This window comes from Squalius cephalus, assembly GCF_949319135.1.
Source record: "Squalius cephalus genome assembly, chromosome: 1".
In the NCBI taxonomy this organism is placed as follows: Eukaryota; Metazoa; Chordata; class Actinopteri; order Cypriniformes; family Leuciscidae; genus Squalius; species Squalius cephalus.
In genome coordinates this window covers 4,746,613-4,769,778 of record NC_137122.1, presented here as the reverse complement: position 1 = coordinate 4,769,778, position 23,166 = coordinate 4,746,613, and the positions used below count along the sequence as shown (strand labels likewise).

General features: G+C 41.3%; 3 protein-coding genes across 4 annotated transcripts in view; all 3 read right to left on the bottom strand.

The window, feature by feature from the left end:
- The window catches only part of LOC307156000 (uncharacterized protein), a 279,400-nt gene extending 259,965 nt beyond the window's left edge, over nucleotides 1-19,435 (bottom strand). Inside the window, exon 1 of the mRNA XM_079867152.1 lies at nucleotides 19,095-19,435. The gene's annotated coding sequence lies outside the window, so the exon portion shown is untranslated. The remainder of the gene's footprint in view (nucleotides 1-19,094) is intronic.
- LOC307156367 (uncharacterized protein) overlaps nucleotides 1-23,166 on the bottom strand; it is a 1,306,365-nt gene that overhangs the window by 454,667 nt on the left and 828,532 nt on the right. The gene's annotated exons all lie outside the window — the stretch shown is intronic.
- LOC307156201 (uncharacterized protein) overlaps nucleotides 1-23,166 on the bottom strand; it is a 127,642-nt gene that overhangs the window by 32,650 nt on the left and 71,826 nt on the right. The window lies entirely within an intron of this gene.

The following is a 23,166-nucleotide window of genomic DNA, read 5'->3' as shown; positions in this document are numbered from 1 at the left end:
TGATGTGAGTCCAGTATGGTTTCAAACGGGTACAACTCCATAGCATGTGCACAAGAGTTCCGACAGAGATTGTGCATCTTTGACATTGATCAGAGATGTCATTTCCTAATTTACTTAACCTATATGGTGTAAAATATGTTCTATGGTAAATGTTGAATTGAATTTGTCTGTGTTTAGAAGACACCAATTTTGTTTGTGCCAATTCCAATAATCTGTTCCAATTCTCCTCTGTGTAAGTACACCCAAGATCAGACTCCCACCTTGTTTTGTTTGTATATCTGGCATAATCCGGTAAGTTGTCAATTATGGTTTTATACACTGTAGATGTTAAACCTTTAATTCTATTGCGTTTGGAGTTAAAAATGCATTTTTCAAGTAAAGATTCCTCGGGTCTGTGTGGAAAACTATCTTTAGTTTGACTCTTGATCCAGCTTCTAATTTGTAAATATTTGAAAAAGTTACGTTTATGTATATCATAAATTTCTAACATTTGACTGAAACTCAAAAAGACATCATTAGTGTAAAGGTCACTAACAATTTTTACTCCTTTTCTCACCCAGTTTTGTAAAATTCCATCCGCCAAGGCTGCTGGAATGTTGGGATTGTTCGTGAGTGGAGAATTTACCAATAATTTTATGTTTTGTCCAACTGATGTGTGTAATTGCTGCCAGGCGTTAAATGTAGCAGAAATTATTGGGTTTTGAGTGATTGTTTTTAGTTTCTTTTTAGATTCCAAAAATGGTACGATTGTTAATAGATTATCCTGTAATTCATGTCGTTCGATTGACATCCATTTTACTTCATCTGCTCTGCAGTGAAACCACATCCACAGAGCGTGAAGTTATGCAGCCAAATAATACAATTTAAAATTTGGGAGATTCAAGCCTCCTTTAGAATAAGGTGCCTGTAATGTGAGGAGTTTGACTCTCGTTTTTTTTTTTTGTTGTGCCACAGGAAGGAAGTAAGTGATTTGTCTAATTCCTTGAAAAAGGATATAGGAACCTTCAGTGGTATACACTGGAATAAATAAATAAATAAATAAATTTGGGTAATAGATTCATTTTTATTGTATTAATCCTGCCAATCAGTGATAAGGGGAGGTCCATCCATCTCAGTAACTCTTTTTTAGATTTAGTAAGCAAAGAGGCGTAATTTTCTTCATATATTTTGTCACAAGTGCTACAGATAGTGATTCCCAGGTATTTGAAGCCCTCCGTACACCATTTAAATTGAACTGGAAGCAGACTTATGTAATGGTTTGTCATGTTGATTGGAAAAGCTTCACTTTTAGAGTAATTAATTTTGTATCCCGATACAGCACTGTATTTTTTAAGATTAGTCAATAACGAGGGAAATGATGTGATAGGTTGAGATATAAATATTAATAAGTCATCTGCATAGAGTGCGAGTTTATGCTCTTCCATTCCAATTTTTATGCCGGTGATGGATATGTCTGATCGCAGAGAAATAGCCAGTGGTTCTATTGCAATTGAGAAGAGCGCGGGAGAGGAAGGGCAGCCCTGACGACAGCCACGTGATAAGGGGAAGGCGTCCGACAGAACCCCATTTGTTAAGATCTGCGATCTGGGGGCGACGAATAGGGTCCTACTGAAACAGAAAATTTTCACCAAAATTCATGGCCCTCATGGTCTCAAGAAGGAAGCTTGGTTCTATCCTGTCGAACGCATTCTCGGCGTCCATAGAGACGATCATGGCAGGATGGATGTGTTTTTTTGTGTACTCTATGAAATAGTCGCCTAACATTATCTGCACCTTGTCTATTCTTGATAAAACCCGTTTGGTCTGTATTAATAATTTTTGGAACTACTTTCTCTAAGCGTTGTGCAATAATTTTCGATAAAATTTTATAATCAGAGTTAAGGAGGCTGAGGGGTCTATAATTGCTGCACTTTTGTGGATCCTTTCCAGGTTTTGGAAGTAGCGTAATAGTTGCCAACTGCAATGTTTTTGGGAGTGTTTCTTTTTGAAATGCTTCTCTAATCATGTTTGTTAGCGGTGTTAGTATTTTTTCTAAGATAGTTTTGAAGTATTCAATTGGATACCCGTCAGGTCCTGGGGCTCTATTATTTTGTAAGGACTTGATCGCTCGGTGAACCTCTTTTTCTAGTATCGCTTCATCTAATAGATTCCTATCTGTAACTGTAAGTTTAGGCATTGTTAATTTATTAAGGAAGTCTTTGATTTCAGTTTCCGTTGACTGCTTTGTTTTATATAACGTTTCATAATATTTTTTCAATTCCAAGTTTATGTCCTTAGAGCCTTCTAAATACTGGCCATCATCAGATTTGATGCATTGTATGTATTTTTCTGTATCTTCTTGCTTTAGCTGCCAGGCGAGCAACTTGCTAGTTTTGTTACCAAACTCATAATAATGATATTTAGTTCTCGCCATGGCTGCTTCAGCTTTACTAGTGCAAAGATTGTCATACAAAGTCCGTTTTAGTTTTAATGCACTAAGGGTTTCGGATTGTTTGGTTTGGGCATGTTGGATTTCAAGTATTTTTATTTCATGTTCTAGTTGCGATAATTTGTCTCTCTTTTGTTTATTTTTATGGGATAAATATGAGATAATGTGACCTCTCATATATGCCTTAAGGGTTTCCCAAACAACTGAGTGAGAAGCAGTATTTAAGTTAGTCTCCAAATATATATCTAACTTGTCATTCATATATTTTATATGCACAACACAGAGCTAGGGAAGTGAAGGGCCTAAACACCACTCTCTGATTAAGAGAGGGGGCCACTTCCCGATGCAGAGACAGATGTATCTGCCTGGTTGAACTCTGGGGGATGGAGGCCTCAGCATGACAATTCTCAAATGAGAGGAGGCCTACGACATCTTTATGGGTGCTTCTCAATTCTTTGTGCATCCTCGTTTCTGTATAAAATCCCTGTCGAACTCTTATTTTGAATTATTCTGTGACATCACATGTGGGCGGAGTCAGGGACATGAACGAACAAGTTTATATCTGCCGCTGTAACGAGACATCATTGTTTGTTTGATGTGTGTGCGTTCTTGACAACGCAAGTTTCTATCAATATACTTAAGGTGAACATGTATGTGTATAAGTAGACATATGTATGTTTATTCAATGCTATATTGTTGTTTTGTCGTGATATTTATGCATGTGCTAAGAAGAGAGTTTCGATTAACAGATATTGACAAATAGACGATCACATTCTGTGTTTATTGCATACAAGCAAAGTTAATTTACTCTTGTGCTCCTCAGATTCAGTTGCTTGCCCCCTCCTGAGAAACACAAAACAGTTATATGGCAAATATGGGTGTGACTTCTGCCATCACACTGGTGGTGGTCCATATGTCTGGGAAACCCCAGAACCACCTTTACAGACAGAGATGGATCCTCTTCGGCATGCTATGCTGGCAACACCTGCTAATCCAGTAATGGGTGTGAAAGGCCCATCCCCTTTGATGGAACTTGAGAGCTTCAAGATGATCACTGGATTCATTCCTGAGAACCAACACTGTCTGCCTGGGTGTCACAAAACACTATGTGGCTAGACAGTAAGCACCATAATGAAGACTGATACTTGGGCGGTAAGGTCAATGATATGGACCAGGAATTGCTGGCCATTAACTCACAAGGGCACCAAGATCAGTGAAGGACAGAACATTCTGGAAAGCATCTGAGTGGAGGTCATTTTTGTTGTTTTATGCATTGCCTGTTTTGAATGGCATTCTGAAAAAGAAGTATTGGAATCATCTTTTTTATTAATTTTTGCGATACACACTTTTCTTCAGGATGCCATCAAAGTGAGACATGTGGATGTGGCAGAACAAGCTCTGCGAAAATTTGTGCTCAACTTTGAGAAACTGTATGGCGCTGCTAATGCTTCTTTTAATGTGCATTTATTAATGCAATTGGCAGCAGGCGTGCATAACTGGGGACCACAGTGGGCAACATCCACATTTCCATTTGAATCATTTAATGGGACTTTGCTTAGGTTTTTCAGTGGATCAACACATGTGCCAACACAAATAGTGAATAGATTCCTTCGGTGGAGGGGTCTCTCAAAAAAAGCAGGGACTACAATTGGGACTTTTGAAGATTGACGAATGCGCATGCGTCGCGTCTGAACGCGTTGTCTTTGGAGTTCCATCGATTTGATTTATAATTTTTGATTTTTCTTTTTAAACTCACTTACAACGAACATTTTCTACTTTTCCTCACCTCATGGTTACAACACGGACTGTTGAGCAGACGCTTCTCAAGCCTATTATTGATCCAACATCGGATACTCTTATAGGTTACTCCTGTGGATCACGGCTGAACGCGTCTTCTCCACACTCACTTACAAACAAACATTTTTTCGCCTATCGTGCGTCTACTCTACACCCGTACCACTAAAAAGACGGATTATATCCAAGACTTCAGTCATAATTTAGTATTAATACTGATAGCATCACTGGTAGCGTCGCTGCTAACTTACTGTCCATCTGTTAAAATGGCGAATATATCAGATGAAAGTAGTCTACCTTTTGGTGCAGGTGAGGACACATTCGAGCTGCACGCACTGCAGTCTGAGCTGGAAGGTGTTGAGAAACAGATCCACGACCTTTTAGTGAGACAAGCCTAGCTGAGAGACCGGCGTTTAGCTCTTGAAACATCACGTGCCGATGCACACAAATCAGTGACTAACGTTACTAACCCGCTGACTCTGACCTTGTCTACTCCGTGCGTTTCTCAGCATCGGTCCCGAGTGCCGAGGTCACGATCAGCCATGGTCTCGTTCACTCCGGCTCCAACACGCCACCACGAAGCCTGGATGATTCCGCAGCGGAAGACGCGAGTCAGGTCTAGACCAAGACTCTCTCCGACCCTCCCGGTTTTCGAGATATCCACCCAAAATCGTTTCTCCCCTCTTCGCGAAACAGAACGCGATGCTGTCATCATCGGCGATTCCATCGTTCGGCACGTACACGCTACGTCAGGTAAAAGTAAGGTGCTTTCCTGGTGCTCGTGTTTCTGAAATCGCTGCTCGCGTTCCCGAGATTCTGAACGGTGACGAGCGCGTCGGAACTGTGGTCCTGAACGACATCAGGCTGCGCCAGACGGAGGTTCTGAAGAAAGACTTCAGGACTCTGATCGATACGGTACGCAGCACATCGCCTGAAACAACGATCATTGTGTCAGGACCGCTTCCCACGTACCGACTAGGACATGAAAAGTTTAGTAGATTATTTGCGCTAAATGAATGGTTAATGTCATGGTGCAATGAGCAGAAACTGCTCTTTGTAAATAATTGGAATCTGTTTTGGGAGTGTCCTATGCTTTTCCGTGCTAAAGGCTTACACCCAAGCAGATTCGGAGCGGATCTTCTGTCGGATAACATCTCCAAAATGTTAAATACCTTTTGACTAGTAACCAAAAGTCCAAATCACAGTCTCTGCTGCACCAATTTAATTGATATAAATACTAGTGTAGAACATTGCATAGAAACTGTGTCTATTCCTCGTTTAGTGAGATCAAATAATAAATCTACTGCAGGATCTAGGAAAAATCTAATTGTTATTAAAACAGAAAATGTTGCTATTAGTAAACAAAAACAATTTCTAAAGCTAGGTCTTCTAAACATTAGATCACTCACACCTAAGGCAGTTATTGTAAATTAAATAGTCACAGATAATAGCTTCGATGTACTTTGCCTTACTGAAACCTGGCTTAAACCAAATGATTATTTCGGTCTAAATGAGTCTACTCCATCAGGATACTCATATAAGCATGAGCCCCGTCTGATTGGTCGTGGCGGCGGTGTTGCAACAATCTATAGAGATATTCTCAATGTTACTCAGAAAACGGGTTATACGTTTATTTCGTTTGAAGTACTTGTACCAAATGTTACTCTCTTAGATGTTAGAAAAACATCCCTATTATCTCTAGCCTTGGCTACCGTATATAGACCGCCTGGGCCTTACACTGATTTCCTAAAAGAGTTTGCAGATTTTCTCTCAGACCTATTAGTCAATGTCGATAAAGCATTAATTGTTGTAGATTTTAACATACACGTAGATTAGGGCTGGGCGATATGGAGCAAAAAATATATCTCGATATATTTTGCTATATCTCGATATACGATATATATCTCGATATCTTTACAAGAAAAATAACCCCCCAAAAACTACTGCAAAAACAAATATGCCAAATACCACAAAGTCTTTTTTTATTGTAGTGCAAATAGGTAGGCAGTTCATGCAGGAACAAAGTGTTTCTGCGACATTTAAAAAAAAAAAAATCCCTGTATACAAAAATAATAATTTAACTGTAAAATAAAGGAAGAAATAATACATATTGCACTATTTTAAATAAACCTGTATAAAAATATCATTACTAATTTTGGCAAATAAATAAAAAAAATGCCATATATCCCCCAAAAACGGCACTGTAGAGTAAAACATTAATTAAAAAAAAAGTGATACAAATGCATTTAAAAATTGACATGATTGTTACAAAATCACACTGTCTGGGGCCTCTGGAGAACTCAGAACAACTGCTAGCATAAAGTTTAAGGTAAAAATAACTGCCATTAAATTACAGTATTGTAACAACATTGGCTATCGAATCATTCGTCGTTGGTCTGAATTAACAAATTCGGACTCTCTGTGTTTTCTAAGCACATTCCTGCCCAAAACGTTCTTTGCTAAGCTTATCAGAGCTTGTAACCTCCTGACTTCGAAATTACAAATCATACGCCAGGCTCCATAAAGACTGGAACAACTTGACTTTTACGATCTAAATTGCACCTTGGAGAATAATAAAAGTCAATACATTCTCTTCACTTTGCAAAGTTCTACATTCCAAACCCCCCCTTCCCCTCTCTGGACCACAGAGAGATAACGAAACTTGAAACTTTCTACACACACACACACACACACACACACACACACACACACACACAAACATCCCTTTGTGTTTAAATTAGGATAGAATATACTTTAATTTATGTACAATTACATTAGGCATGTGTGATTTAATTTGGCTTTATAATAGAGGTGTGGTTTTGAAATGTATTCTTTAATCTTGAAGTGTTTTAGTTAGAGAATGTTCAACAATATTCTCTGGCAATTGCCTTCCCCCCACTTTGCTGTTTTATTGCCTAAAGGAATGTCCAGCAACAAAGATTTTAGGAGTGGAGCAGTGTTAATCTTTAACCCTACTTAAATCCTACATTTTCTATATGTATAACCATTGAAGAAATATGTAAACCTGAATGTAATTTCTCTTTTCCACGATTGTTCTTCTCTGTGATGGGTTGTTGTATTCTTGTAAACCTTAAAGGAATAATGTTTCAGATGTGCACCGTTGCAATCATAGATATGCCATGTGGATCTTTTTAAAAAAAAGTCTAATTTTCATTCCCACTTGTAAATGCACATCACATTTTAGGTTAGTCTTATTCCCAGTTTGTTAATCGAACTTTTAATACTTATCTTATAGAGTAAGAAGGTACTTCTAGGCCGTAGCTTTTAAACATACCAAATTTGGTCTTGAATTAAACCTCCATATACCCGTAGGAAAGATATGGATACCAAATTATGATAAAATGCATTTTACTGCAGTTATAATTGTTTAACGTAGAAATGGCATGATCCTAAGACTGCCACAAAACATGCAAATCAAACTCATAGTGAGACAAAGAACTTTTCTCCCGCCTGGAATTTCGCATTCCAATTGGCTCAAGCCCCAGGGAGGAGTGAAATTCCTGTGCCCTAGAAAAGCGGTTACACTCCGCGTTCCGTTCAGTTCTGTTCTGTATTTCCTTTCGTCTTGTTTTTGTTCCTGCACTTTCACGAACCCGCCTCGTCAGCGAGAAGACCTTATGGCTCCCTTTGGGAGCGTTTTCAATTTTCTTTAAGTCTTTTCTTTATTTTCGTCCTTCGGACTCCATGAAGCAAAAGCAGCAGACAACTTCAACTCAGAGAGAAAGACTCTTTCGAAAACCCCGCTACCGCGCTCACCAGAAGACACAAGAGCGCGAGCCCGGCTTTCTTAAAGAAACACACGCACGATGGTCTTAGGACACACGCATGAACTCTGCGTTCTTCAGCAACAAAGAGACCATTTTGCAAGATAAGTTTATTGAACTTTTAATGTGATTTGATTCCTTGCTGTCTCTCAAAAGGTTACCTGTGTTTTTGCGATGAGAGAGAGCATCTCGGTGATCTCTCTCATCCTGAACTTTAGTTTCACTTTCTCCCTTTCATCCTCTCCCTATCTCATCTGTTATCCGTTTGGTCTTGTAATGTTTTCATCCGTATGTTTCTGTTGTAAATATGTATTTACTCTGTGTATACTCGTAGTTTCGATGTAGTATTAGTCTAATTATTAAATTCCATATGTCCTTGACTGACTCCGTTTTAATTGCCCATGTTACTTAGTCCCTGAAATGTTCGATCTTAGCTATATGCTTTACCTTGGTAGGCTACGATTTAAGTAACCTAATTTTAGTCTACAAACACCGAGAGTGTCTTTTCAAGGCCTGGAAAAGATACTCTTTCTCGTGTTTGTAAGAAGGATAATTTTCCTTGAGAGTTAATTTAATCTTACGTACAATCTGTTCGCTGGACAAACAGATTGTTTGATAACTAAATTAATTCCATTAAAGTTATCCCATAACTTCGAGCTGAAATAAGAACAATTGATGTATTAATGACGAACCATAACCCGTTATGGTAATCGTTCATATATCAATCTAGTTCAGCTGCGATAAATTAATGTAACTGTAACATACAAAATATTAATCATATTCATGATTAATTATTAAAATTCCCTATAGATCATTTGAGCTAATATTAATATTAATGTACGACCCATTGTTCTTACAGTTTGTGGTGGAGAATGCGGGCATTTCAAACTTTGTTTATGGGCAATATTCAGTTTCAGTCTGTTTATATGGTTATTAATAATTTTTGCGCATTATGAAATTATGAATTTGTGAGTTAAGTCGCTAACGCGAACTCACTCCTAACTGTCCAAGGCAAAAAGCCGAAGTCAGTAGGCCTAACGTACATTTTAACAAGTTGCTAAAATATGCCTAGACGATTTTAGCACTGTTAAATGCTACGTACACTGCAGTATTTAATATTATATTTAATATTAATATTTAATATTATTCACTGTGAACGAAGAATTCTCACGTGCGTACTACCGGTATTAATAAATATGTTTTCTAAGCGAGATTCCTTATTAAACATAGGCCTTGCATGCATGCAATATCGTTATTGAATTCGTGGTTAGTCCAGTGATATTCAACAAAACGGTGAACTCCTGGTTAACATTGACCTAGCTAATCAATCGAAAACCTAAATACACAAATCAAGTGCTATTTTGATACATGTGTAATATGGGAGTCTAGCAACAGACGGAAAATTCCTGTTGTCCACATTTGAGTATTTGCGGGAAGAAACCCCGCCATACTTTCCTGTGCAGTATTAATAGCACCAAAAGGTCCGCCGAGACCTCTGTCCTATTTGTGAGTGTTGCAGAAATCAGCGCGTGACGCGAGCTGAAAAGCTCTTAGCGTTTGAATCACATTGAAGTTGTGTAATTCCATTTACTAAACGCCAGAGGGCGTAAGTGTTTAGCAGCCTCAAATTACCCCTTTTGCCCCCTTGATTTCCGCCTGCATGAGTGCAACAACGCCATCGCGTGGCCAGTTATCAGATAACGCTCTCTTCACGGCTGAATTCATTTCCCTGTGAATTAATGTTTAAACTCTAAATAACTATTCGCATTTATAGCTTTGCTCGTGCGTTTATTATTTTGTGTTAGACAATTTTCCTGCTTTTGGACTGATACATTTACTCTGAGTTTGGTTCAAACAAGATTTGGATTAAAACTCAGATTAAATCTCAGCCATTCCCTTAGAGGAAACAACGGCACCTAGTGGCCGCCACCCGCGAGGTCGGTTCACTCAGCTCTCTTTCCTCTCTTTTCAAATCCTTTCGTGAATTGTTTACTTCTACTTTTCTCTTTTGGTTTTCTTAATAAATTATTGATGAGACTTCACTGTTAACATTAATTTTTATGGGATATTATTCTGAGTTCTCCGTTTCTTTACATGCTCATTTAAATTTGATTTGAACTAGTTTGAATTTTAAATTTAAATTGAGTTGTCTATTCAGCCACTGGTATCCACTTGGAGGAAACAGCGCCACCGTGTGGCCTTGTGGATACTAAGTCGGCATCACTGTTTCCCTCCTTTCACTCTTTTATATCGTCTTCCTCTCCTGATTATTTTTATAAATAGGACTGATACTTTAGGGTATCTGGATTATTATAAGAGATCATTCTTATTTTTACATTTCCTTACATGCTTATTTTAAATTTTAATTTAAACAAGTTTTGAATTTTTAATTTGAATTAAGTTTTATGTTTGGCAGGTTGAGCACAGAGAGGGAGCACGCCCCCTTGTGGTGAAAACCAGCTACTGCGGCCTGCTTCTTCTCCCGTGTTTCAATCCTGTTCCTTTCTATTTTGATTTTTAAATTTTTATTTATTTATTTATTTTTCCTATTATTTTATTCCTACTGTTATTCTTTTCCTTCTCTCTTTCGGGTTAGGTCATTTTGATAATTAACATTATCATAACTTCCTATTGTTTTATCATTATTTAGTAAAACCTTTGACTCTCCTTTCTACATACATAACTACTCAATTGGTTTTAAACAAGCAAGCCTTAATTCACTTTAAGTTTCCCTTGTTCATCCTTCTGTGTATTTATTGTAGTACTCCCTTTGTGATCTGACAGCCATCTCTGCTTGGTCTCCGGCAAGCGAGCTCACCTGTCCGACGCTACCTGACACTGGCCGTGTGTCTCGGACTCTTCTGAATCTCGTACCTCCGGTTGTGGCACGCCACCCCGACATCAGCAATTTGGCCCGCCAAAAGGTTAAGTCAACGTCAGCGACACACAAGGCAATTTTGAGACAATCACTCGAACTGGGGTCTGCTGAAAGGACCACTCCGAAAGGAGAGTTCCGAGGAAAACTCAATCTTTCCGTGCCGTCTGATGATTGACACCTTGGCGTTGCCACTTTGTGTTTAAAGTCGCAAGTGGTTTGAGTGGGCACACCGTGGTACCGAGAGACGAGGTTGCCCGGGAGCACTGCGGTCAAGTGTTGGAGAACTGTCGGAGAGGTTGACCGAGCCACTGGTTTCCACCTGAGTGGCCTCAATTCACATCAGGTAAACTAAATGTGATAAAACCCATTCTCTTAGTATAAGCCCCAGAATATTAGATATTCCCCCGGATATATTTTAAGTGTTTTGACCCACCTTTCCTCTCCAAGCCACACCCTCTTCCTAGGCTTCCTGCCCCGATAGCCCCACTCACCTGTTGGCCCTATCCTAAACCCTAGCAGTGGTAATAGCTTAGGTCTCGTTACCCTCTCTAACACGTACCGTGTTACTGTTCTGTTTCATTTAATTCCAGACCTAGTCATCACTAGTGTTTTGTTTCACTTTGATCTTTTCTATCCTTTGTTTTGTTGTGATTTGTTTCTTTCAGTTCACCTAAAGACAGTAACCTGTGAGAGCCACCAAAGAAAACTGAATAAGTAGAGCGACAACCAGAGCCGGCGTCACAACACGTGACCCGCCAGGCTACTGCCTGCCAAAATCTCTAGTTCGGGTCCTTCGACCCAAGTCAATTGGCTCCGCTAACTGTCTAACTGTGCATCAGTTAGCCCAAAATTCTCATAAACGGCATAGCCCGTATGAGTATAGCTCTTTAACCTTAGAACAAACTCGCATTGGTCTCTTTGTGTGTGTGCTGTGCTTCTCTCGCCTACAGTGAAGCCAATATGTCCCGTGCATCCAGTCCCGCGGTCCGTCGGGAGCACTTAGCGACATGGCTGGAAGCGACAACGAGCACCTTCCTGCCCAAGGAAGCCAGTGACCTGCAGCATCTGAACCAAACGCAGCTGGACACTGAGCTGGACCAGCTGATGGCACAGGATCCTAGCCAGAGTTACACCCACAAAGAACTCGCCAGGATCACCGGGACCCTAGCTCACCTCCTCGTCGCCCAGGCACGGCTCAGCGAACGGAGCAACATCGACCTGGAGCAGCAAGCCGCAACGCTAAAGCTTCAAGCGGATGAGGCCTGGAAGGACCAGGCCCGGACCCAGAGTCGTCTAGATCAGCTCCTCCTCGAGACCCAGTACCAGCGCGAGAAAGAGGACGCCACAGATCCAGAGCTACAGAAAGAAGTAGAAAGACTTCAATATACCCTGCAAGATCTTCGCCTTGACACAGACCAAAGAGAACAGTCGGCGAAAGAAACCAGAAGAGAACTCGACGAAAAACTCCAACAAGGTGAAGCTCTCCTTGCAAGAGCAGAGACTGAAATAAAAGACAGAGACGCTAAAGCCAGGGCCTGCGAGAAACACTTGCAAGCGGCCCGAGCTGAGATCCATGAGCTTACTCTGCAGAAACACGATCTCAAAGACGAACTTGACATTGTTCACAGAGAGCTGAAACATTCTTACAGACTGCAGAGTAGCTGGAACGGAGAAACACACATCACAGAGTTTCTCCCGGCCCGCCACTCCAATTCTTTCAGCCAAGAACCCAGAGCTGAAAAGGTAGATGTAAGCCCACGGCTCAAGACATCACCAGCCAGCTTTCCAGAACACCTGTCAGCAGCAAAAGGGGGAGGACCCCTTCAGACAACCCATGCCACTAACCACGGCATGACCCCCCGAGAACTTGACAAGCTAGCTCGAAACATTCCTATGTTCGATCCAGATTCTGCAGAAGGTCGTGACGTTCATGCTTATTTAAAAGACATCGACTTTCACTTGCAAACTGTCGCCAACATGACAGCTTGGGACAATTTGTATCTGTTAAGAATAACGGCTAGCAGTGATGTTCGTAGCTTCCTAGACCGTCAACCTCAGACTGTCAAAACGGACGTCCAACAATTACGGCAAGCTTTGATCCGTGAATTCTCTGATCCAGACTCCGATCAAGGTTTCTTCGCTGCTGTAGACCTCAAGCAAGGTCGGCGTGAACACCCCCAGACCTACTACAACCGACTCCGACAAGTCTTCTTCGGAGCACGGAATGAGCCCGGGATGGAACAGGACATCAACTTTAAGACTCTGTTCCTCAGAAACCTACATCCCACTTTAAGTTACCATTTGGGCGTGGCCGTGTGCCCACGAAGCATGTCTACACAACAGCTGCGAGAACTAGCCCATAAAGCCTACAACAAGCAAAAGACTATTTCTGAAAAGGCTGTGAAAAACCCCACGAGCTATTCTGTCTCTGAGCACTGCCCAGAGCTGACTTTAGAGGGCGCCCCACAACACCACAGTCACAGACTTTTTGACGGACAGTCAAAACCGTTCCACGCCAGCAGAGGGCAACACAATCGTGGTGGTGCTCGACCAAAGCACCAGAGCAACCGCTCTAAAAGATTCTGGGACCAGCATCACCCGCCGGCCAAAACACCAAGCCCCGACAGAGACTGGAACCACTCTCGACACGACACTGGTAAGCTCAATCCTGAGCCCACATCAGAAAAACACAGCGCAGCCACGTCTGAAACAGCAGAGATCCTGAGGGTGCTGAAAGAGCTTCTTTACAGAAAAACTCACAAGCAAGACAAGAAAGACCCAGACATCTTATGTCTAAGCATAAGAACTGAAATCAACACCCTGTCTGACCGCCATCTGACTGAGCCAAGCACCTCGAACACTGCTCATCATCCACAGACCACAGAGCTAACTGTCACATCACAATGTGACAGCATCACCCAAGCTCCACAGCTGACAGCTGCACACCATGAACGAAACAGCACACCTCCTCACACCAGGTACCAAAATACCAAGGTACCAGAAAACGCTGTTCTGTCTAACTGCCTCCACAGCAAGCTACACGAGACCGGTCCTAACCACCCAACGACCGTCACACCTGTCATGCCAACATTCCTGGGCAACCTAATCAAAAAGGGGGTGGCCCAAAAACTCTACCTGAACATCACGTTGGAAGAGGAAGTGAGCATGGAAGCCCTGATAGACACAGGATCGGACATTACGGTGATCTCAAATCATCTGTTCCAAAGACTCCAATTTAAAGCTAAGAGACAAGACCGAACTCTTACACCTCAAACTTGTGAACTGAACATACAGTCATACAGTCAACATGACATCCGGCTCGAACAGGTAGCCCACATTCACCTGACGATTGGTCCTTTGAGTCTAGTCCATCCCGTGTTCATCTCAAAAATGGACACTTTTCCGTTCCTCATCGGCAGAGACCTTCTAGATCGTTTTGAACCGTTACTGGACTTGAAACAGCTCAAAGTCTGGGCTCAAGTACGAGAACTTTGCCCCCTCCAGTCACAGTCAGACGGTCAGGTCACAACGGTCACAGAGTTCATGGGAACTCCCACAGCCAGCCAAAAAGACACAGACTCAGCACCAACTGAAGGTTCGAATCCGCTACCCTGCACCTTACAGCCCACCAAAGACTTTGACACTTGCTGCCTCAATGTAATGACTGACCTGCAGCGACATGACCTCATTCAAGCCATTGCCAAGCCTGGCGCACTAAACAACAAGCTGTGGCCACTTTCAACCCACCCACCCACCCTAAAGAAAGTGAAGATTAAACACAGCATAAGAACTTTACATGCTCAACTGCCTACCTCAGAGCCGCTTACGCTGACTCCGCTGTTTGCAAAGACAAAAATAACTGACATGCGGGCTTCTGACATCCACATCAAGACTTTAAATGCCCACATCTCAAAACCCTCCAACCACCCTAGCATGCCGTCTGACCTCACTGACAACCAGTGCCTCAGACCACTGCATAACACAACGCACATGCTGCGCGTACAGAACAACATTATGAGTTGTGCACCGATTGACATCACAATGCCAAGGCTTGTACTGCCACGGCGCACAAAGGGGGATAAACTGCTAATGTTCATCTATAACGCATCATGTGCTGCACAACGCAACACCAGAGACACTGACGAGACACTGAAGCAAGCGACAAGCCGACAGCAAGATGTGGCAAAACATGGGCCAAGGCGAACTAAACCCAGTCGCCGCCCACAAAGTAAAAAGACTGCCCTGTCCAATCAAAGACAACCCTTGCTGGCTTCTTCCTCTCCTTTCTCTCTCTCTCTCCCTGTTGTCTGTACCAGGTTGCTGCTGTGGTTCGCCATGCTGTACTGTCTGCCAACCAGAGGACAGCTGCCACCGAGAGAACGACCGAGACCCCAGATCACTGACGGCAGGACCTACCCCCAGCAAGTGCATGTTCGACTCATCCAGCCCCGCCCGGTCTACAGAGCACACCACCCCAGCTCCGTAGCCCAATACAGCTGGACAAGTGTCCGACGGACAGAGGACTCCCTCTCTCACGCCGAGGCCAAGGTCGAACACATGTTCAACCAACTTGAGAAAGTGACTGTTGCACAATCGGGACTCCTAAGCATCAACCACCACTCCAGCCAGTTCCTGGGAGCGTTGCTCGGAACCGGAGCTGCCGCCAGAACTCTGTTTAACATTGGTGTGTCCAGTGTAAATGCAGCGAACCAGACCTCAAACTCCACGAAGCCGCAGTTTACGGTCTTACAGAGTGACTTTGTCCAGACTCAGCTGGTTACAGTGCCAACGACAGACATGCTGTGGGAGGTTAGCTCCTCCAATGACAGCATAGCCACAGGTGTAATCCCACCATACCTGATACTAAGCCTGATGCTAACTGTGCTGGTTTCCGCCATCAACACGCCAGCTGACTTTCTACAAAAACACCTGGCCTACTCTCTGGGTAGCACCATCTCCCTCTGCGTCGATCCCGAGCAGAGAGAAGTGGGCCTTCTCCTAAATCCGCCTATCATCGAGTCAAGCCAAGTCTACAGACTTACAGACATTTGCAAGGTCAGATTTTGGGAAAACAACACCCACCTCAAGATAAGCCCTCCAGACGTGGTGGCCTACCACGATGGCGACACACAACGGTACTCAGCTCCAAACCTACACCTGTGTACTATGACCAAAGACATTTGTTATCTCTGCCTTAGCAAACCCTTACTCAGAGACAACGCTGAAGAAATCTGCGGGTTGCACCCCCTGGTCAGCAAAGTCACCCACACACAAGCAGAGATAGCAGGTGAAAGGTGGCGTGCTAACGCACCTGTGCACACCGCCACTGTCACTCACGACCAGCATGACACAACCAGCCGTGTCAACATGCTCAACCAGAAAATGGGACTTCAAGTACTGAAAGGTGTCATCCTACACCTTGATGGCCTGACATGGTACCAGCTTCCCAGCAAAGAGTACCAGACAGCACTGAAACTACCATCCTCCAAAAACTTCAACGTCACCTTGAATCCAGGACTGGAACTCCGTAGTGAGAAAAGGGGGTCCCAACTCATGGACATTGCTCCTGCCAACAAAGCCCTCCGAGCACTGGCTCGACGGCCCGTTCTGAACACTTCATCTGCGGTCCGAGGCTGGAACGCCGCCGACATTGGGCTGTGCACCTTTGCAGGTTTCAGACGGAATCCCCAGAAGGGGGGTGTCAAGTCAGAGACCACGCCGAACCTCATCGAGCTGAATCCTCAGCTCCAAGCACCACCTGCCTTCCTACCGTCATGATCCACCTGCTACACGACTGTCATGATTCACCTGCCATGTGACCATTGTGATGATTGTCGTCCGACGATGTCCACACGGACTTCACCGGACGAAAAGGGGGAATGTAACAACATTGGCTATCGAATCATTCGTCGTTGGTCTGAATTAACAAATTCGGACTCTCTGTGTTTTCTAAGCACATTCCTGCCCAAAACGTTCTTTGCTAAGCTTATCAGAGCTTGTAACCTCCTGACTTCGAAATTACAAATCATACGCCAGGCTCCATAAAGACTGGAACAACTTGACTTTTACGATCTAAATTGCACCTTGGAGAATAATAAAAGTCAATACATTCTCTTCACTTTGCAAAGTTCTACATTCCAAACCCCCCCTTCCCCTCTCTGGACCACAGAGAGATAACGAAACTTGAAACTTTCTACACACACACACACACACACACACACACACACACAAACATCCCTTTGTGTTTAAATTAGGATAGAATATACTTTAATTTATGTACAATTACATTAGGCATGTGTGATTTAATTTGGCTTTATAATAGAGGTGTGGTTTTGAAATGTATTCTTTAATCTTGAAGTGTTTTAGTTAGAGAATGTTCAACAATATTCTCTGGCAATTGCCTTCCCCCCACTTTGCTGTTTTATTGCCTAAAGGAATGTCCAGCAACAAAGATTTTAGGAGTGGAGCAGTGTTAATCTTTAACCCTACTTAAATCCTACATTTTCTATATGTATAACCATTGAAGAAATATGTAAACCTGAATGTAATTTCTCTTTTCCACGATTGTTCTTCTCTGTGATGGGTTGTTGTATTCTTGTAAACCTTAAAGGAATAATGTTTCAGATGTGCACCGTTGCAATCATAGATATGCCATGTGGATCTTTTTAAAAAAAAGTCTAATTTTCATTCCCACTTGTAAATGCACATCACATTTTAGGTTAGTCTTATTCCCAGTTTGTTAATCGAACTTTTAATACTTATCTTACAGAGTAAGAAGGTACTTCTAGGCCGTAGCTTTTAAACATACCAAATTTGGTCTTGAATTAAACCTCCATATACCCGTAGGAAAGATATGGATACCAAATTATGATAAAATGCATTTTACTGCAGTTATAATTGTTTAACGTAGAAATGGCATGATCCTAAGACTGCCATAAAACATGCAAATCAAACTCATAGTGAGACAAAGAACTTTTCTCCCGCCTGGAATTTCGCATTCCAATTGGCTCAAGCCCCAGGGAGGAGTGAAATTCCTGTGCCCTAGAAAAGCGGTTACACTCCGCGTTCCGTTCAGTTCTGTTCTGTATTTCCTTTCGTCTTGTTTTTGTTCCTGCACTTTCACGAACCCGCCTCGTCAGCGAGAAGACCTTATGGCTCCCTTTGGGAGCGTTTTCAATTTTCTTTAAGTCTTTTCTTTATTTTCGTCCTTCGGACTCCATGAAGCAAAAGCAGCAGACAACTTCAACTCAGAGAGAAAGACTCTTTCGAAAACCCCGCTACCGCGCTCACCAGAAGACACAAGAGCGCGAGCCCGGCTTTCTTAAAGAAACACACGCACGATGGTCTTAGGACACACGCATGAACTCTGCGTTCTTCAGCAACAAAGAGACCATTTTGCAAGATAAGTTTATTGAACTTTTAATGTGATTTGATTCCTTGCTGTCTCTCAAAAGGTTACCTGTGTTTTTGCGATGAGAGAGAGCATCTCGGTGATCTCTCTCATCCTGAACTTTAGTTTCACTTTCTCCCTTTCATCCTCTCCCTATCTCATCTGTTATCCGTTTGGTCTTGTAATGTTTTCATCCGTATGTTTCTGTTGTAAATATGTATTTACTCTGTGTATACTCGTAGTTTCGATGTAGTATTAGTCTAATTATTAAATTCCATATGTCCTTGACTGACTCTGTTTTAATTGCCCATGTTACTTAGTCCCTGAAATGTTCGATCTTAGCTATATGCTTTACCTTGGTAGGCTACGATTTAAGTAACCTAATTTTAGTCTACAAACACCGAGAGTGTCTTTTCAAGGCCTGGAAAAGATACTCTTTCTCGTGTTTGTAAGAAGGATAATTTTCCTTGAGAGTTAATTTAATCTTACGTACAATCTGTTCGCTGGACAAACAGATTGTTTGATAACTAAATTAATTCCATTAAAGTTATCCCATAACTTCGAGCTGAAATAAGAACAATTGATGTATTAATGACGAACCATAACCCGTTATGGTAATCGTTCATATATCAATCTAGTTCAGCTGCGATAAATTAATGTAACTGTAACATACAAAATATTAATCATATTCATGATTAATTATTAAAATTCCCTATAGATCATTTGAGCTAATATTAATATTAATGTACGACCCATTGTTCTTACAGTATCTTACTACTATGCAATTTGATAAACTGTTCATTCATTACATCACTTTACCTCTGTCTTTATCCACCTTTATCCTCTTCTCTTCTTTTTGGCACTGTATCTATAGCAGAATAGGTAGGCTAATGCTAATTTATAATGTGTCATGTAAATTCGGCCATCCGTCACAATCAGGAAACTTTCACCATGTCTAGACCTGGCGCGAGCTGCCAGGCCCGTTTCTACAGGGGAGCATGTTAAGTGTGAGTGTGTCAAGCGCCCTCAAACAAAAGCAATGCGGCGAGAGGCTACGCTACACAACAAATTACCAACAACAACTGATCGCGCGCGCGCTGTTTCTGACGCACTTCAAGCACTCGCTGGGCAGGGTAAGATTGATGTGCCTGACTGGACTCGGGGGACTTGGTTGAATGAGACAACACGCGAGGGGAGGGGGAACAAAAGCAAGGAGGCAGAGGAGGGCGGGGGCGAGCACAGCACAGAGAAGGCAAACAAGCAAAGTGGCGAAATCAGAATTAAATATAAACAATATATCGATATATACGATATGTCAAAACCCATATCGAGTTTAAAAAATATCTCGATATATCGTAAATATCGAGATATCGCCCACCCCTAACGTAGATAATCCAAATGATGCGTTAGGGGCTGCGTTTACAGATTTATTAAACTCCTTTGGGGTCAAGCAAAACGTTACCGGACCAACTCATCGTTTTAATCATACACTCGATTTAATTATATCACATGGAACCGATCCAACCGATATAGACATCATTCCACAAAGTGATGATGTCACTGACCATTACATGGTAACTTGCATATTACGTACTCCTGTAATATGTCATGCTGCGCCGCGTTATCGATCAGGCAGAACAATCCTTCCATCCACCATAGATAATTTTTCAAATAGCTTATTTGATCTGTCTCAGCTGCTCAGTGAACCCAAACAAATAGATGAACTAGAGGAATTAACTAGCACTATGAGCACCATTCTCTCTGGAAAATTGGATATTGTTGCACCCATTAGATTAAAAAAGGTCAGAGAGAAAAGTAAAGCACCATGGTACAACAATACTACGCGTGTTCTAAAGAGAGAAACCCGTAATTTAGAGCGTAAATGGAAACAAACTAATTTAGAGGTCTTTAGAATTGCGTGGAAAGACAGTATGTCACGTTATAAAAAGGCCCTAAAATCGGCCAGGGCTGAGCACCTCCGCAAACTAATAGAAAACAACCAAAACAATCCTAGGTTTTTATTTAACACCGTGGCTAGACTAACAAATAAACAGATGTCTCCTGAACAAAATATTCCGTTACAGTTTAGTAGTAATGATTTCATGAACTTCTTCACTGAGAAAATAGAAAGCATCAGAACCACAATTGTAAACGTTCAGTCCTCAATCGCGCCTTATAATTCAGCCTCAACTATCACCCCGCAAGAACAAATACAGTGCTTTGCAACTATAGAACAAAAAGAGTTAAATAAACTTATCACTTCATCTAAAACAACAACATGTTTATTAGATCCTATACCCACTAAACTACTGAAAGAAGTGTTACCTGTAGTGGAAGAGCCTCTCCTCAATATTATTAACTCATCTTTATCTTTAGGTCATGTTCCAAGAACATTTAAATTGGCAGTTATAAAACCACTCATTAAGAAACCACAATTAGATCATAATAACCCAGCAAATTATAGACCCATTTCAAATCTTCCTTTTATGTCTAAAATACTAGAAAAAGTTGTGTCCGCCCAACTAGGCTCTTTCTTGCAAGAAAATGACATCTATGAAAAGTTTCAGTCTGGATTCAGACCGCATCATAGCACTGAAACTGCACTCGTTAAAATCACAAATGATTTACTATTAGCTTCTGACCAAGGCTGTATCTCAATACTAGTTTTACTTGATCTTAGTGCTGCGTTCGATACTATAGATCACACAATACTCTTAGATCGACTACAAAATTATACTGGTGTTCAAGGACAAGCATTAAGCTGGTTTAGATCATACTTATCTGACCGCTACCATTTTGTCTATTTAAATGGAGAAAAATCTATCATAACTCCAGTAAACTATGGAGTACCGCAGGGATCTGTGTTAGGCCCTCTGTTTTTCTCAATATATACAGTATGCTGCCACTTGGAAATATTATAAGGAAACATGGAATTAGTTTCCATTGTTATGCTGATGACACTCAAATCTATATTTCATCACGGCCAGATGAAAACGCTAAATTATCCAAATTGACCGAGTGTGTTAAAGATATAAAAGATTGGATGATGCGCAATTTACTTTTATTAAAACCAGACAAGACAGAGGTACTAATCATCGGTTCAAAAAACCGCCCAAAAAACCTCTCACACTACAACTTTAACATAGTAGGATGTCATGTTACTTTATCCTCTACAGTAAAAGACCTGGGTGTTATACTAGACTGCAACCTGTCTTTTGAAAATCATATTTCATATGTTACAAGAACAGCCTTTTTCCACCTTAGAAACATTGCTAAGCTACGTAACATGCTATCAGTTTCTGATGCAGATAAGTTAGTTCATGCATTCATGACATCGAGACTAGATTACTGTAATGCTTTATTAGCCGGTTGTCCTGCATCCTTAATAAACCATCTACAGTTAGTCCAAAATGCCGCCGCTAGAGTTCTTACTAGATCAAGAAAATATGATCATATAACACCAATTTTATCATCACTACATTGGTTACCTATAAAGTTCCGTATTAATTACAAGGTATTGCTACTGACTTATAAAGCCCTAAACGGCTTAGCTCCAGTCTATTTAACGGACCTTCTATCGCCCTATAATCCATCGCGCTCTTTAAGATCACTAAATTCGAGGCTTTTGGTCATACCTAGGATATCTAGGTCCACCAAAGGAGGGAGAGCATTTTCACATTTAGCTCCAAAACTCTGGAATAGTCTTCCAGATACTGTCCGTTGCTCAGACTCGCTCTCCCAGTTTAAAACTAGATTAAAGATGCATCTCTTCAGCCAGGCATTCATATAATACTTTTAATCTTACAGTTAAATCCGACCTCTAGTTCATAGACGCCAGAGGAGAACTGGCCCCCGACTGAGCCTGGGTTCTCCCAAGGTTTTTTTTTCTCCATCAGGTCACCTGATAGAGTTTTTTCGGTTCCTTGCCACTGTTGCCATTGATTTGCTCAGTTGGGGATATTTAATTTAATTAATCAATCAACGATACTATTGATCAGCATTACCAAACATGGACGTTTTCCACTAGAAACAAACATTGATGTATTATTTTAATTTAATACTGTGAAGCTGCTTTGATACAATCTGTATTGTGAAAAGCGCTATATAAATAAACTTGACTTGACTTGACAATGGCAAATGCTAATGATAGCATAAAGACATTATTTGACAAACTTCAAAGTACTTATAGCTTAAGAAAGAAATCAACGGAGTTTCAACAATGTCAGAGGTTTTGGCTGCCCAAAGAAACAGTTAATTCAGGTTTATTTTATGACCATTTCATTTGTAGCAGTGTAGTTTATCATTCATACAATAACACAACTCTTAAAAAGAGAAATAATTAAGTTTTACAGTTAAATGATGGAACATTCTGCAAAGTTAGGACCCTGGTGGCTTTTTACATCTGATGATGGAGCCTCATCCACATTAACCAACTTCTGTACTTTGGTAAAAGTGCTTGCCAAGAGTGGAGAAAAGGTGTGTAGAGATGCTCAGTTAAACATATTTTCCACATTTATAAATGAGGTGTCTCACATCCATAATGTATTTGCTGTGCATCCCCAATCACTTGAGCGTAAATGTGTAATGGTTAAGTCCAAGGACAAAATGTATGTCATTCCACTTCCCAACACTGTTGAAAGAGACTAAAATTCTTGGGGAGCTTCTACTTTACAGACATCAACACCAAACCGACCTCTATATCAGTCCAATACGCATGAAGACTGTCAGCGACTTCTTGATCTGTACACTCTCCAATTGGTCTTGTTTGCAGTAGCCCTGCTTTTTCTCCATTAAACAATACCAATGAAATGTTCTTTTTTGAACACTTGTGACAATGTTAACACAGTGTGAGTGAATTTCATTTTTTTGCTTATAATTTAGCCAGTATTAA